Below are 15,043 nucleotides of genomic sequence, written 5' to 3' on the forward strand. Positions count from 1 at the left end.
TTAGAAATCGGAACGAAATCTGAACGACTTTGCTTCCGAAATTGTTCAGACGTGTCGGACATCAGACATTTGGTTTGCTGGGGGAATAAGAAGGTGTTACATGACATCAGACTAAACATCGAATTTGATCACATAATGCATTACTGTGAATTGCATGTTTACATTTTGTATGTAATTTTATTCACAATAAATGGTCTGTTCCTTTACTTCTGAAAATGGTAAAACCGGCAAAAGTAGTAAAAGTTGAAACCTGCTCCCGTATGAATTGTATTGTGTCTGAAGTAAAGGAACGCTTTTCGAGTAAAAAGTTGTAAAACTTGAAGATTCTTGAACGTAAAGGAACAGGGCTAAAGCATTTTGACAACTAATATGATGATCAGCTGTTTTTGGCGTTACACCTTAAGGGCTGTTTACACCATCTATCAATGTCATATGAGCTGCCATTTCTTTCACCCATTCGACATTCTCTATGTTTGTCAAAATTGACGTCATCCATACAACTTTCAATTTGTGCGTTCATACCTGCAAGTGTCATTTTCGTATGACATAACCTAAAAATATAAAAACAGCTGTTTTTGTCATTATTTACATTTAATAGGGGTGTCTTTTTACTTACTAAATGTTGCTGAAACATTTTTTCCGCAACTTTTCCTTTATACAACTGTCAAAATCTGCAACATTAGTAATAATTATTACAAATTATCACGTAAAAAGACACAGCTATTGTTAAGTTGCAATTTTGCGCAAATTTTAATTTTGGTTGAAGGAAACTGAATTGGTAGAATTGGTGTTTGGAGTTATAGAGGCATTCATGTTTTTGCCACCAAACAATCATTTCAATGACTGCTTCTTTCGACCAATCGATCTGAAAATAACATTATAAACGCCATTTATTTACTTTACTGAATATTTAAATATACATACCTTTCCATTTTCTTTTTTAAAAGATTTTGTTTTTCATTTTTTGTTTGAGAATGTCAGAAAACAGCTGATAAATTTATGTTTACATACGAGAATGCCGTATCAAATAGAGCGCTCCCTAAATGAAAAATTTACATATGAGTTGCCAAATCATTTTGATAGATGAAAATTTTCATAGTGGTTACACTATGTGTTCAACATTCGCAGGTAGAAAATTTGGCATCTCATACGACATTGATAGATGGTGTAAACAACCCTTTATTATCCCCACCATGGATTGTACTTATCAAAGACACTTGACACAGTCACCGCTATGTCAATTATGACGGTCGTAACTATTTATTGACATAATGTTTTGTTATTATATGGCGTTTTTTTAGTTGATGTGTGGCCAGACAGCCTAACAATGTAGCCCATAAAAATAATACAATTGTCAGGTGTAAATGTAGTTATAGATAAATTATAACATATAAATGCAAGTTTATTTGGTAATAATAGTTAAAAGACTTGGGCCGATCATGTGATTGTGTTTATTTTTTTTTTTTAATTTAAATAATTTTTACATTTATCTACCTGTTGACACAATTCAGACTGGCGATCCCCTAAAAACATATGTTTTTTAGTTATGAGCAGGGATGCCAAGTTGGGTTTCCCGTTACATTTGGTGATTTTTGGCGTACAAAAACCACTGATTAATGGCTACATTACACCATATGCTCTTTCACATGTATGTAGTCACTTTGAGTATACTAATATTCAGACCAGCTGATGTCATACATGTGAAAAAGCATATGGTGTAATATAGCCATTAGGCGGCCATCGGATACTCTGCTGTTTCATATGTACGTTGTCACTTTGGGTATACTAATATACAGAACAGCTGATGTCATACATGTGAAAAAGCAGATGGTCTGATGACGGTCTTAATGGCTATATCACACCATATGCTTTTTCACATGTATGTTGTCACTTTGGGTATACTAATATACAGAACAGCTGATGTCATACATGTGAAAAAGCATATGGTGTGATACAAGCATAAGCAGAAATGTCAACTGTTTTAAGATAAAAATCGCTATAAACCTATGGTGCGTATGTAGCGATTTTTACATCAGAACAATTGGCATCCCTGGTTATGAGTGATTAACAACATTATTTAAACGTGCATTTACATAATACATTTATATGATGATATAGTACATTATGTCGAAATATCTGACGTTAAATGTATTAAAACATTTGTCAATAGCGATAAAGCGCTCGGCACATACGGCACATACACGTTGGGGCATGCGTTGTCCCAAAAAAGTTAAATTATGTTTAACTTTAATGCGTCACCCATGTTGTTGTTTTTCAAAAAACTTGGCTTCACTTACACATTTTTCATGTGGTTGTTGTAGCGCGACGCTCAACTCACCGTATGTGCCGAGCGCTTAGTCGATGGTCAGACTAGCAAGGTTTCATGAAACCAATTTCGTTAAAGTTTCTTTTTAAATTTCGTTAATTTCCACACACGTTAACGTGAAATTTAAGATCTTTGCGTGTCCTCTTTATTTTACCATTCGCGTTTGTTTCGCGTGTTTCTCATACCAATAAAAACAAAAAAAGACATAAATAAACCAAAAAACAACACAAAATAATTAACATTAATAATTAAATTAATATTAATAGTTAAATTTTCACTATTTCATTTATTGAATGTTTTTATTAAATATATTTATATTTGTTTTGTTGTTAACGTTTGCTTGAGAAAATAAAAATGAAAGAAAATTGAAGAAAAAATCTTGCAACGAAGAACAAGAAGAGGCAACACAACAAACACAGAAAACCATGTACATGGGTTTCACTACTTCATACCCCTCGCCTATAAACTTGACGTCGCCATGTTGAAATCGTGCTAGTCTGACCATCGACTTAATAAATACTTCAATTATGCCTAGTAATCAGACAAGTGATGCCTTGAAAAGGGAAATCATTTGCCATGGCACAATAATACAGGTACAACCACAGTTTATACAGTTGGCCATTCAGCCCAAACTAGTTAGCCCTGACTATTAAGTTTGCTGTCAAATACATAAAATACAAAGGAAATCAAATCACAATAATGAACAATCTATTATGTTTGTTGTCAAATGTTGTTAACAGAACTCTGAATGGCCAACTGTATAAACTGTGGGTACAACGGTAAAACAGCTGATTATCACACTAGTTGTCAAAATGCATTATTGTGAATAAAATCATGGTACAATAAGAAGGTACAGCGCCAAAAACAGCTGATTTTCAGACTAGTTGTCAAAATGCATTATTGTGAATAAAATCTCATACAACATGTAAACAAGCAATTCGCAGCACTGCATTATTGTGATCAAATTTGACGTTTGGTATGATTTGATGTAACACCTTCTTATTCCACCATGAATAAAATCACATACAGAAGGTAAACAAGCAATTCACAGTAATGTGTTATTGTGAACAATTTTGACGTTTCGTATGATTTGATGTAATACTATGTTTACATTAACGAAATCCACTCGATTTCAACTGCCAATTCCATTGCTCAAACGTAAAATGAAATCCATTCCACTTCAGATGAGTTTTCATTTGATGTACATATATACAAATGAATTGACAGATGAAATCGAGTGGATTTCGTAAATGTAAATATAGTATAGAACCCTCTTATTCCACTATGTCATTTGCATAGAGCTAACAGGTAACTGATAAATTTAACATTTTAACGTTTATCAATTATTTTCCAGGTAACTCTACCAAACATCCCTTCCCAATTTAATGGTCAGACACCGTATTTGTTTCTGTCTACCTATTTCTCACTATCAGAGTGATGAGAATGTGTCCACTACATTTTTTGTTATTATTATGGTTGGTTTTCGTCATTGTTGTTGTTGCTATTATTGCTGAATAAAAAGCAGCAACAAACGATCGCAGCAGTAACAACAATAACAATTATAAGCAAACAAAAAATACACAACAAAAGCCAACAATAACAGTTAAGTGGATTTTTATAAAGAGACGCGATGTGCGATTTTTTTTGGCTTAGGGAAGGAATGTCATTCGTGTTTCAGAGCGCTTCTAAAGCAGTCCGACCTAGTCCGCAAGCCGTTGCGGTTCTGCGATTTTTTGTTTGTTTTTTTGGTTTTCGAATAATTTGAAAGTAAAAACGTATATTTTTTGTGTTTTTTATTTCGAAAAAAAAAGTAGACAACAAAAAAAGAAATTGTAAAAAATTGTATTTGAAATTAAATACCCAACCAAAATAAATTGAAATTGGAATTTGAAAATAGCTGTGATTATTTTATAAGTGGCTAGGTTTAGTTTAAAACAAGAAGACGAAAGAAAGTCTAGTGATTAATCTAGAAAATGAATATTAAAATTGTTGATGCCATATGAATGTTATTTAATAAAAAAAAAAAAACAAATAAATATTAAATAGTAAATCCTACGGAAACAAGTGCAATTTATAATAAATAAATGATTTAATCCCAGTAATAATAAACATGTAAGAAAGAGATTTGTTTGAAATTGAACAAATAACAAAGGCTGTGTTTTAAACAATCCCAAACTACCCAAATATCCAATAACGGAGAATTTCTTCATTCATCTTGCAAAAGGTAAATAAACAATGACATACTGTGTGCATGGAAATATTAATCATAAAATATACCATCAAAAAAAAAGAAAAAAAAACTTCTATAAACAAAATTTAGATCACTTTTTTTAATTGAATCACAAGCAAAATATTAATTTTCCCATCATCGTCATCCGTCAATTTTTTGTTCGTGTGTACGTACGGCTTGTTTGGATAATTTATTTGTTGCTAGAAGTTCACCGGATGTGCAATGTAGTCAATTGAGTGATTTTTTTGTTTGTTTTGTTATTATGTCGGTCGGACTACATAAAAGATGTATAGAAATATGATTTTTTTTTAAAAAAACTATTTTTTTCGGCTTTATGCTAGGATCGCGACAAAATTTTTCCCAGAGATAGGTTTTGCCACCCTGATCTCAAATATGTATAACATTTATTGTGAAAATCCATACTTCCCGAGATGTGGTCATCTGAATTTTGTCCCGATCCGAACATAGTGCGTTAACTCAACTTGCTCCATTTTTTCCACAGAAATCCCTGATTCAACTACTCTATGGTCAAATAAAAGTGAAACATTTTCAATATTGTCAATTAAGAGCTCTGTTCCTTTACGTGCAAGAATCTTCAAGTTTTACCACTTTTTACTCGAAAAGCGTTCCTTTACTTCGGACACCATACAATTCATATGGGAGTAGTTTTCCACTTTTACTACTTTTGCCGGTTTTACCATTTCCAAAAGTATAGGAACAGACCAAAGGTAATCATCTTACCTTAATACTTACTGGAGCTCTTTACGTCATGTTTACATTCGTTTTTTACCGTGTGAACCCTCTTTTATGAGGATTTATTTGGCATATACTCAAAAAGTTTGACACTTGAAGGAACGAGGAACATTTTTGTAGTGTGTTCATTTAAGGATGCTTATAGTAAGTTTACATTTACGAAATCCACTCGATTTCAACTGTCAATTCCATTGATTAAATGTCAAATAAAATCCAATGGATTTCAGATGAGTTTTCATTTGACATATACGCAAAGGAAATGACAGTTGAAATCGAGTGGATTTCGTAAATGTAAACTAACCATTATGGGCATTTTTTTAACTTATATTTTTTTATTTAATCTAGTTACAGACTTTATGTGTTCTGCGACTAATAGTATGTTTACATTAGAGCCTTTTGTCAGGTTAACCATCTTAAAAAATATACGATAGAATTGACCATTTAAATCGACTAAATTTATTAAATCAAGGTAGTGTAGACGTACTATAACAATGAAATTAAATGAAAAATATTTTTCTGACACCAACCTTCGGAAGTGTGATGATATTGGGCGAGAACTTATAACATTTCGAATAAGAAACAAATTCGACCAAAAAAATTTTATAAATCAACTTTGGGGCCATGGCACAATTACCAAGGTAGTAGCATCGTAAAATTTTGAATATGTTATGTCAAAATTTTCTTTATGTTGTTGGGGAAAATACAACAAAAATATTTTTTTTTTTATAAATGGATTTGACTTTTCATATTCGAACAGCTGGTGTGATAACACTACCTGGGTAATTGTGCCATGTTTGGGGCCGACTTTTAATACTTACAGATTTCTTGTGGGGAAAATTTTACACATTTAGGAAAATTTTACACATTTAGGAAAAAGTACAAAATTGACCAAAATAGTATTTTTAGTATGTCCAAATTGCTACAATCACTTTTAGGATTTATGTTATAACTACAGATTTCTTGCATTGGGAGACCTATTGTGAAATTCTATAAGGCTGATTTTATCCTTTAACACCCATAATCAAAAACGAGGAATTGTGGGAAAATTTTACACATTTTGGATAAAGACCAAAAATTTTATTTTAATATGTCCTATTTGGAACCCTTATCATTAGGATGTATTGTAGCTTAAGATTTATTGTATTAGGTGACCCATAGTAGAATTTAACTAGCACTAATTTATCCCTTACAACCCACCATCGAACACGGAGAATTGTGGGAAAATTTTAGACATTTTGGAAAAAGGACAAAATAGACCAAAACTAGTATTTTATTATGTCATATTTGGGACCCTTATTATTAGGATATCTATTGTAGGTAGAAATTTGTTTTTTAATGGACCTATAATGAAATTTGATGAGGAATATTTCTTCCTTTGTCACCAACTTTGCGTCATCAATTGTGACGGGAGAAATCGTCACTTTTTTGGATAATTGCTAATTAGACCAAAAAATATTTTTAAATATACAAAAATTTGTGTACAATTTTAATTAAACAAACTTCTAGATGCAGGTATAATCTGTTTAGTGATCTATAGTGAAATTTGATTAGGATTAATTTATCCTTCAACACCCGCCATCGAACACGGAGAATTGTGGGAAAATTTTAGACATTTTGGAAAAAGAAGAAAATATACCAAAAATTGTATTTTAATATGTCCTATTTGGGACCCTTATTATTAGGATATATATTATAGCTAGAGATTTCGTGTTTTAGTAGACCTATAATGAAATTTTATGAGGAATATTTCATTCTTTGTCATTAACTTTGCGTCATCAATTGTGATGGGAGAAATCGGCTCTTTTTGGTATAATTGCTAATTAGACCAAAAATATTTTGTAAAATATATAAAAATTTGTATACAACTGTTATTGATTCAACTTCTGTTCAGTGACCTATAGTGAAATTTGATTAGGATTAATTTATCCTTCAACACCCGCCATCGAACACGGAGAATTGGGAAAATTTTAGACATTTTGGAAAAAGAAGAAAATAGACCAAAAATTGTATTTTAATATGTCCTATTTGGAACCCGTATTATTAGGATATCTATTGTAGCTAGAGATTTCTTGTTTTAGAGGACCTATAATAAAGTTTGATGAGGAATATTTCATTCTTTGTCATTAACTTTGCGTCATCAATTGTGATGGGAGAAATCGGCTCTTTTTGGTATAATTGCTAATTAGACCAAAAATATTTTGTAAAATATATAAAAATTTGTATACATCTGTTATTGATTCAACTTATGTTCAGTGACCTATAGTGAAATTTGATTAGGATTACTTTATCATTTAACACCCACCATCGAACAAGGACAATTGTGGGAAATTTTTAGATATTTTGGAAAAAGAAGAAAATAGACCAAAAATAGTATTTTAATATGTTATTATAGATTCAAGTATCTTATGTTCAGTGACCTATAGTGAAATTTAATGAAGAATATTTTTTCCTCTAACATCAAGTATGGATTATGAAGTGTTACTGGAGAAATTTGACTTTTTTGAATAATTGCAAATAAGACCAAAAATTCTCTTATACCAAATTGGTACCCAATGTTTAATGACATATCTGATATATACAAGAATCATGTGTTCAGTGACCTATAGTAAAATTTAATGAAGAATATTTCTCCCTTTATCACCAACATTCTATCAGGAAGTGTTAAGGGATTAATTGACACTTTTTGGAATGAGTCCAAAAATTCTCTTTTATTATACCCAAATTAACCCAATTATTGTGATATTACTTATATATATCGTATGTTTAGTGACATATAGGGAAATTTGATGATGAAAATTTCTTTCTTTGACATCAACTTTGGATCACAAAATATTACGGGATAAATGACACTTTTGGCATAATTGCAATTTGGACCAAAAATTCTCTTATAACAGTCCCAAATTGATGCCAAAATTTTGGTTATATATCTTATCGATACATGTAAGTATTGTATGTTTAGTCCCGGTCCACACTAGAGCAATTTCATTTAAATTATGTCATGAAATTAGGTGATCTTATATCTAGTTCCCCACTACATCAATTTCAGCTGTGTTCCTTAACTTACCTGAGGTTACCATTTTTACCATTTGTTACCATTTTTAACCTGCAAAGCGTTCCTTAACCCCAAAAAGTGGTAAAACTGGAAGCAATTTTCAAGAGAGTGAGAGAGAAGAGAGAGAGCAAAAATTCCTTTCTCTTCTACCACAGGCTACTCGACAAATTTCTGCAGGTAAAAAATGGTAGAACTGATTTTGCGACTTTTGTTTGACGATTATTTCACAATGAAGATAAAAATAGACCAAAAACAGAAGAAAAAGTCGAATGCTGACAAAACTAAATTAAAAACTGTGAAATAAAAGACGAAAATTGATTTTTTATGTTTCTTTTTGACATTGCTACCAGATCTACCATTTTTCCGTTCCTTTATTTTTCTGGTAAAAATGTTCATGAGAGAGCAATTTTGACACTTTTCTCTTTTACCATTAAAAAAGTAAAGGAACAAAGCTTTCATGATATCACTTTACTATGCAACTCGATCTAGAGACGCATAATTTCATGAAATTTTTTCAATGAAACCACTCTAGTGTGGACCGGGACTTACTGACCTATACTGAAATTTGTTGATGAACATTTTGATGAGGTCGACTCCTTAACCTCATCACTAAAAATGCAGCCCAAGAAAAACTAAGGGAAAAAACCCAAGAATAGAAAACACGCGGGCTGATGTTGTCCGTTCTATGGATCGAAAGAAACTCAAATTTTATTTACTATTCTACAAAATATTTACAACTCTTAAAACTAACACACACAGACAATACATTTAGTAATGTACGCTGTCTACATAAATACATCATGCACACCACGCACACACTGCGTTGCGGGTGATAAGAAACATACACTATTTTATTACCGACCCTTTCTATTTATGGCCGACATCTGTTATGTGTAAAGATAGCACATTGGTGCGTTGACTAAAATCTACCTGACACCATTAAAAACAATTCTATAAAATTGTCCACATTTCTTTCTTTAACAACAGCCTTGGATCACCAAACATTACGACAGAAATTTAAATTTTTTGGCATAGTTGCAAATTAGACCAAAAAAATATCATTTAATATGCCCAAATTTGTACCTATATCTTATAGATACATATATAATCTGTTGAGAGCCCTATAGTGAAGTTTGATGGTGAATATTTCTTCTTTTGTCACCAAACAAGTATCAAGAAATATTAGGGATAAATTGAATCTTTTTGGAATATATGCAAAAATGACCAAATTTGTATATTTTAATATTCAAATTATTACTGATATTTTAATGATATATTTCATAGACACAAGTATCTTCTCTTAAATGACTCATATGAAATTTGATGAGGATTATTTGATTCTTTATCATCAACTTTGTACCACGAAATATTTAGTGAGAAATATGCACTTTTTGGGATGATTAAAAATTAGACCAAAAATTATCTTTTAATATAGCCAAATTAATAACCATATTTTAATGGCATATCTTATAGATACAGGTGTCATTAGGTTAGTTTACGTCACTGAACACCTATAGCAAAATTAAATGAAGATTATTTTTCCCATTGTCACCAAACATCGAAAACGAAGAGTTGTGAAAAAATTTTACATTTTATGGAAGATTACAAAAAAGATCAAAATTCTTCGACTTATTGTGAAATTTGAGGCAGATCATTGTTTCAAGATGAATTTGTCACCTTGTGGAAATTGTACAAAAATGACCAAAAAAATATCTCCCTTGGGGCCGATGTTTTAATGCCATATAGTATAGTCACATATTTGGGACCGATATTTCAATGCCATATACTATATAGTCACATATCTGTTTATTAGGCGACCTTTTGCAAAATTTAATAAAGAATATTTTTACTTTGTCACCAGTATTCGATCATGAAGTATTACAGGAGAATTTGACACATTTTGAAATAAATGGAAAATTGACCAAAATAATATTTTTTTAAATGCCCAAATTGTTATTGATATGTTAATGATATATCCAAGGCCTACAGAAGGTCAGCCATTCAGAGTACTGTTAACAACATTTGACAACAAACATAATAGATTGTTCATTATTGTGATTTGATTTCCTTTGTATTATATGTCACAATAATGTATTTGACAGCAAACTAAATAGTCAGGGCTAACTAGTTTGGGCTGAGTGTCCGACTGTATAGACTGTGGATATATCTTTTAGAAGCAAATACTTTTTTCTTTGACTTATAGTAGCAGTTAATGAAGAATATTTTCCCCATTAAAGTCAAAGTTTTGCTTGGTTTACATTTACGAAATCCACTCGATTTCAACTGTCAAATCCATAGGATAAACGTCAAATGAAATCCAGATGAGATTTCATTTGACGTTTGAGCTTTGGAATTGACAGTTGAAATCGAGTGGATTTCGTAAATGTAAACTTTCCAAAGAATTTCATATGTGGCCTATGGAAAATGTTTACATCAATATTGCTGTATATTGCAAAAAGTGTAGACGCTTGTAAATGTTGTGCCATATCTCTGCTATGTACTGAGCTATATGAATAATATTCGTGTCGACTTTAACGTCAGAAATGGTTTGTTTAATAAAATAAAGTGTAAACACTGTAAAATATGTGAATTATTTCAAAAGTAATGGCCTCAAGAAAATTTCGAGAGAATTTAAAACTAACGTGATGTCTCCAATATTTTCTTAAATACCTCAACAAAATTGTTCTTTCAAAAACAAGTGATATGTTTAAGACTATGATCAGATTTATCATCCGTTATCAATATCCGTTTCCATGACCCTCCTCCTAACTACGTCCCTAATTGTAGTGCTTTATCTGTAGCAGTGGAAAACTTCTTTCCATATATTTTTGTTTAACATATGTTTTGCTAATTAGTAATAATTTGAAACAAAATGCGACAAATTTCTAATTAGCTGCTTTGGAACCGGTTTCGCAATTGGATATTATTGGTTATTACGGTGTGAATTACTTGTATAAATAAATCTCTCTTGCGAAAATGTATAGAACAATTATTCGAGCCGTTATTGTTAGACAAATTAGCAATTTTGTAAACAAAGTCATTGTAATTTCGCTTTTTTTGCGTGAATTCTAATTACAAAGGAACTTTTTTTATTACTTTTTTTTTCAATGTAAACAAAGAAAATAATTTGTGATGAGATTTTTTTTGGGAGAGTTGTCGTGTGGCCAGTCCACTACAACTGGATTTATTTAATCCATCCATAAGGTAAGACCCAATTTACATTAGGCGAGTTTACTTGCGGCAATTGTCAGTTTGTAGGTGAGAGAGGGTGCTGAGAGCAAAGGGTTACCATATGCCTCACCTCTCTCTCCTACAAAATGACAATTTCCGCAAGTAAACTCGCCCAATGTAAATTGGGACTAAGCATATTATTATTATTCATCCACGTTTTATGTAGCTGAGAGTTGCCATGGGGCCAGACAACATAAAAACACATCTTATTTGTTTTTTCTTTCTCAATAAAATAAAAAGTAACGTAGTGCCACTTTAATCCTCTTAATGGTACATGTAAACGGCAAAGATTGACCCACTGGATCTATTAAATCTAGTAGGTTGATTTTCTATAATGTAAACGTACATTATTATTTCTTCTCCAATATGTATTTATTAAGCTGATATTTGACATGTGACCAGACCACATGAAAATTCATTTAACTAATTGACATGTGGCCTGGTGGTTTAATGACATTCATGAGATGCTGCAATTACAGGGCGATTCATACGTTTGTCTTATTATTTTAAGGGTGCATGGTCACACATCAAGCCAATCATGCAAAAGATTGAGGGAAATTCCACATTATATATTATTGTATTAAATAAAAATCGTATTATACAGGTTTAAAAAAAAATCACAGATACTTTTAGGATGAATTTGTTTAACGATAGATAGGCTAAAAGATTCAAAGATTCCCTGTGTTTCAGAAAGGGTCTATAGAAGCGTCCTTTGTTTCAGAAAGGATCTATAGAAGCACCCTTTGTTTCAGAGAGGGTCTATAGAAGCACCCTTTGTTTCAGAGAGGGTCTATAGAAGCACCCTTTGTTTCAGAAAGGTTCTATAGAAGCACCCTTTGTTTCAGAAAGGGTCTATAGAAGCACTCTTTGTTTCAGCAAGGGTCTATAGAAGTACCCTTTGTTTCAGAAAGGTTCTATAGAAGCACCCTGTGTTTCAGAAAGGGTCTATGGAAGCACCATTTATCTCAGAAAGTGTCTACAAAAGCACCCTGTGTTTCAGAAAGGTTCTATAGAAGCACCCTTTATTTCACAAAGGGTCTATAGAAGCACCCTTTGTTTCAGAAAGGGTCTATAGAAGCACCCTTTGTTTCAGAAAGCGTCTATAGAAGCACCCTTTGTTTCAGAAAGGGTCTATAGAAGCACCCTTTGTTTCAGAAAGCGTCTATAGAAGCACCCTTTGTTTCAGAAAGCGTCTATAGAAGCACCCTTTGTTTCAGAAAGGGTCTATAGAAACACCCTTTGTTTCAGAAAGGGTCTATGGAAGCAACCTGTGTTTCAGAAAGGGTCTATAGAAGCACCCTTTGTTTCAGAAAGGGTGTGTAGAAGCACCCTCTGTTTCAGAAAGGGTCTATAGAAGCACCCTTTGTTTCATAAAGGGTCTATAGAAGCACCCTTTGTTTCAGAAAGGGTCTATAGAAGCACCCTGTGTTTCAGAAAGGGTCTATAGAAGCACCCTGTGTTTCAGAAGAACCTATAGAGCACCCTTTGTTTCAGAAACGGTCTATAGAAGCACCCTGTGCTTCAGAAAGGGTCTATAGAAGCACCCTTTGTTTCAGAAAGGGTTTAAAGAAACACCCTTTCTTACAGAAAAGGTATATAGAAGCACCCTGTGTTTCAGAAAGGGTCTATAGAAGCACCCTTTGTTTCAGAAAGGGTCTATAGAAGCACCCTTTGTTTCAGAAAGGGTCTATAGAAGCACCCTTTGTTTCAGAAAGGGTCTATAGAAGCACCCTTTGTTTCAGAAAGGGTCTATAGAAGCACCCTTTGTTTCAGAAAGGGTCTATAGAAGCACCCTTTGTTTCAGAAAGCGTCTATAAAAGCACACTTTGTTTGAGAAAGGTCTATAGAAGCACCCTTTGTTTCAGAAAGGGTATATAGAATCACACTTTGTCTCAGAAAGCGTCTATAGAAGCACGCTTTGTTTCAGAAAGGGTCTATAGAAGCACCCTTTGTTTCAGAAAGGGTCTATAGAAGCACCCTTTGTTTCAGAGAGGGTCTATAGAAGCACCCTTTGTTTCAGAAAGCGTCTATAAAAGCACACTTTGTTTGAGAAAGGTCTATAGAAGCACCCTTTGTTTCAGAAAGGGTATATAGAATCACACTTTGTTTCAGAAAGGGTCTATAGAAGCACCCTTTTTCAGAAAGGGTCTATAGAAGCACCCTTTGTTTCAGAAAGGGTCTATAGAAGCACCCTTTGTTTCAGAAAGGGTCTATAGAAGCACCCTTTGTTTCAGAAAGGGTCTATAGAAGCACCCTTTGTTTCAGAAAGGGTCTATAGAAGCACCCTTTGTTTCAGAAAGGGTCTATAGAAGCACCCTTTGTTTCAGAAAGCGTCTATAAAAGCACACTTTGTTTGAGAAAGGTCTATAGAAGCACCCTTTGTTTCAGAAAGGGTATATAGAATCACACTTTGTCTCAGAAAGCGTCTATAGAAGCACGCTTTGTTTCAGAAAGGGTCTATAGAAGCAACCTTTGTTTCAGAAAGTGTCTATATAAGCACCCTTTGTTTCAGAAAGGGTCTATAGAAGCACCCTTTGTTTCAGAAAGGGTCTATAGAAGCACCCTTCGTTTCAGAAAGGGTCTATAGAAGCACCCTTTGTTTCAGAAAGGGTATACAGAAGCGCCCTTTGTTTCAGAAAGGGTCTACAGAAGCACCCTTCGTTTCCGAAAGGGTTTATAGAACCACCCTGTGTTTCAGAAAGGGTCTAGAGAAGCACTCCTTGTTTCAGAAAGGGTCTATAGAAGCACCCTGTGTTTCAGAAAAGTTATATAGAAACACCCTGTGTTTCAAAAAGGGTCAATAGAAGCACCCTTTGTTTCAAAAAGTGTCAATAGAAGCAACCTTTGTTTAAAAAAGTGTCAATAGAACCACCCTTTTTTCAGAAAGGGTGTATAGAAGCACCCTGTGTTTCAGAATGGGTCTATAGAAGCACCCCTTTGTTTCAGAAAGGGTCTATAGAAGCACCCCTTGTTTCAGAAAGGGTCTATAGAAGCACTCTTTGTTTCAGAAAGGGTCTATAGAAGCACTCTTTGTTTCAGAAAGGGTCTATAGAAGCACCCTGTGTTTCAGAATGGGTCTATAGAAGCACCCCTTTGTTTCAGAAAGGGTCTATAGAAGCACATCAAATGTTTCAGAAAGTGTCTATAGAAGCACCCTTTGTTTCAGAAAGATTCTATAGAAGCACCCCTTGTTTCAGAAAGGGTCTATAGCAGCGACGACCACAGAAATACAACCAAAGCGAAGACATGTATGAACGTATGAGTGAAAAAAGCAACAACCACATTATGTTTTTGTTTGTTTTCATTCATTTACACTGTACGTGAGAGAGAGAAGCAAATGCAAAAAACAACTCAGTGGGCGCCCCCACTATACGATCTAAGCAAAGAAGCTCGTCCCTGGTCTATAGAAGCACCCTTTGTTTCAGAAAGGTTCTATAGAAGCACCCTTTGT

The 15,043-nt window shown here is 33.2% G+C and overlaps 1 protein-coding gene and 1 long non-coding RNA gene across 2 annotated transcripts in view; both read left to right on the forward strand.

Moving 5' to 3' along the window:
• The first annotated feature begins 3,846 nt into the window (after positions 1 to 3,846).
• The window catches only part of LOC141400920 (uncharacterized), a 57,335-nt gene continuing 46,138 nt past the window's right edge, over positions 3,847 to 15,043 (forward strand). The window contains exon 1 of the long non-coding RNA XR_012412232.1: positions 3,847 to 3,928. This is a non-coding gene — a long non-coding RNA (uncharacterized lncRNA). The remainder of the gene's footprint in view (positions 3,929 to 15,043) is intronic.
• The window catches only part of ZnT77C (Zinc transporter 77C), a 44,827-nt gene continuing 33,747 nt past the window's right edge, over positions 3,964 to 15,043 (forward strand). Inside the window, exon 1 of the mRNA XM_073980619.1 lies at positions 3,964 to 4,550. The gene's annotated coding sequence lies outside the window, so the exon portion shown is untranslated. The remainder of the gene's footprint in view (positions 4,551 to 15,043) is intronic.

Source organism: Musca autumnalis, unplaced genomic scaffold, assembly GCF_047663935.1.
Source record: "Musca autumnalis isolate F117 unplaced genomic scaffold, ASM4766393v1 scaffold_4, whole genome shotgun sequence".
Lineage (NCBI taxonomy): Eukaryota > Metazoa > Arthropoda > Insecta > Diptera > Muscidae > Musca > Musca autumnalis.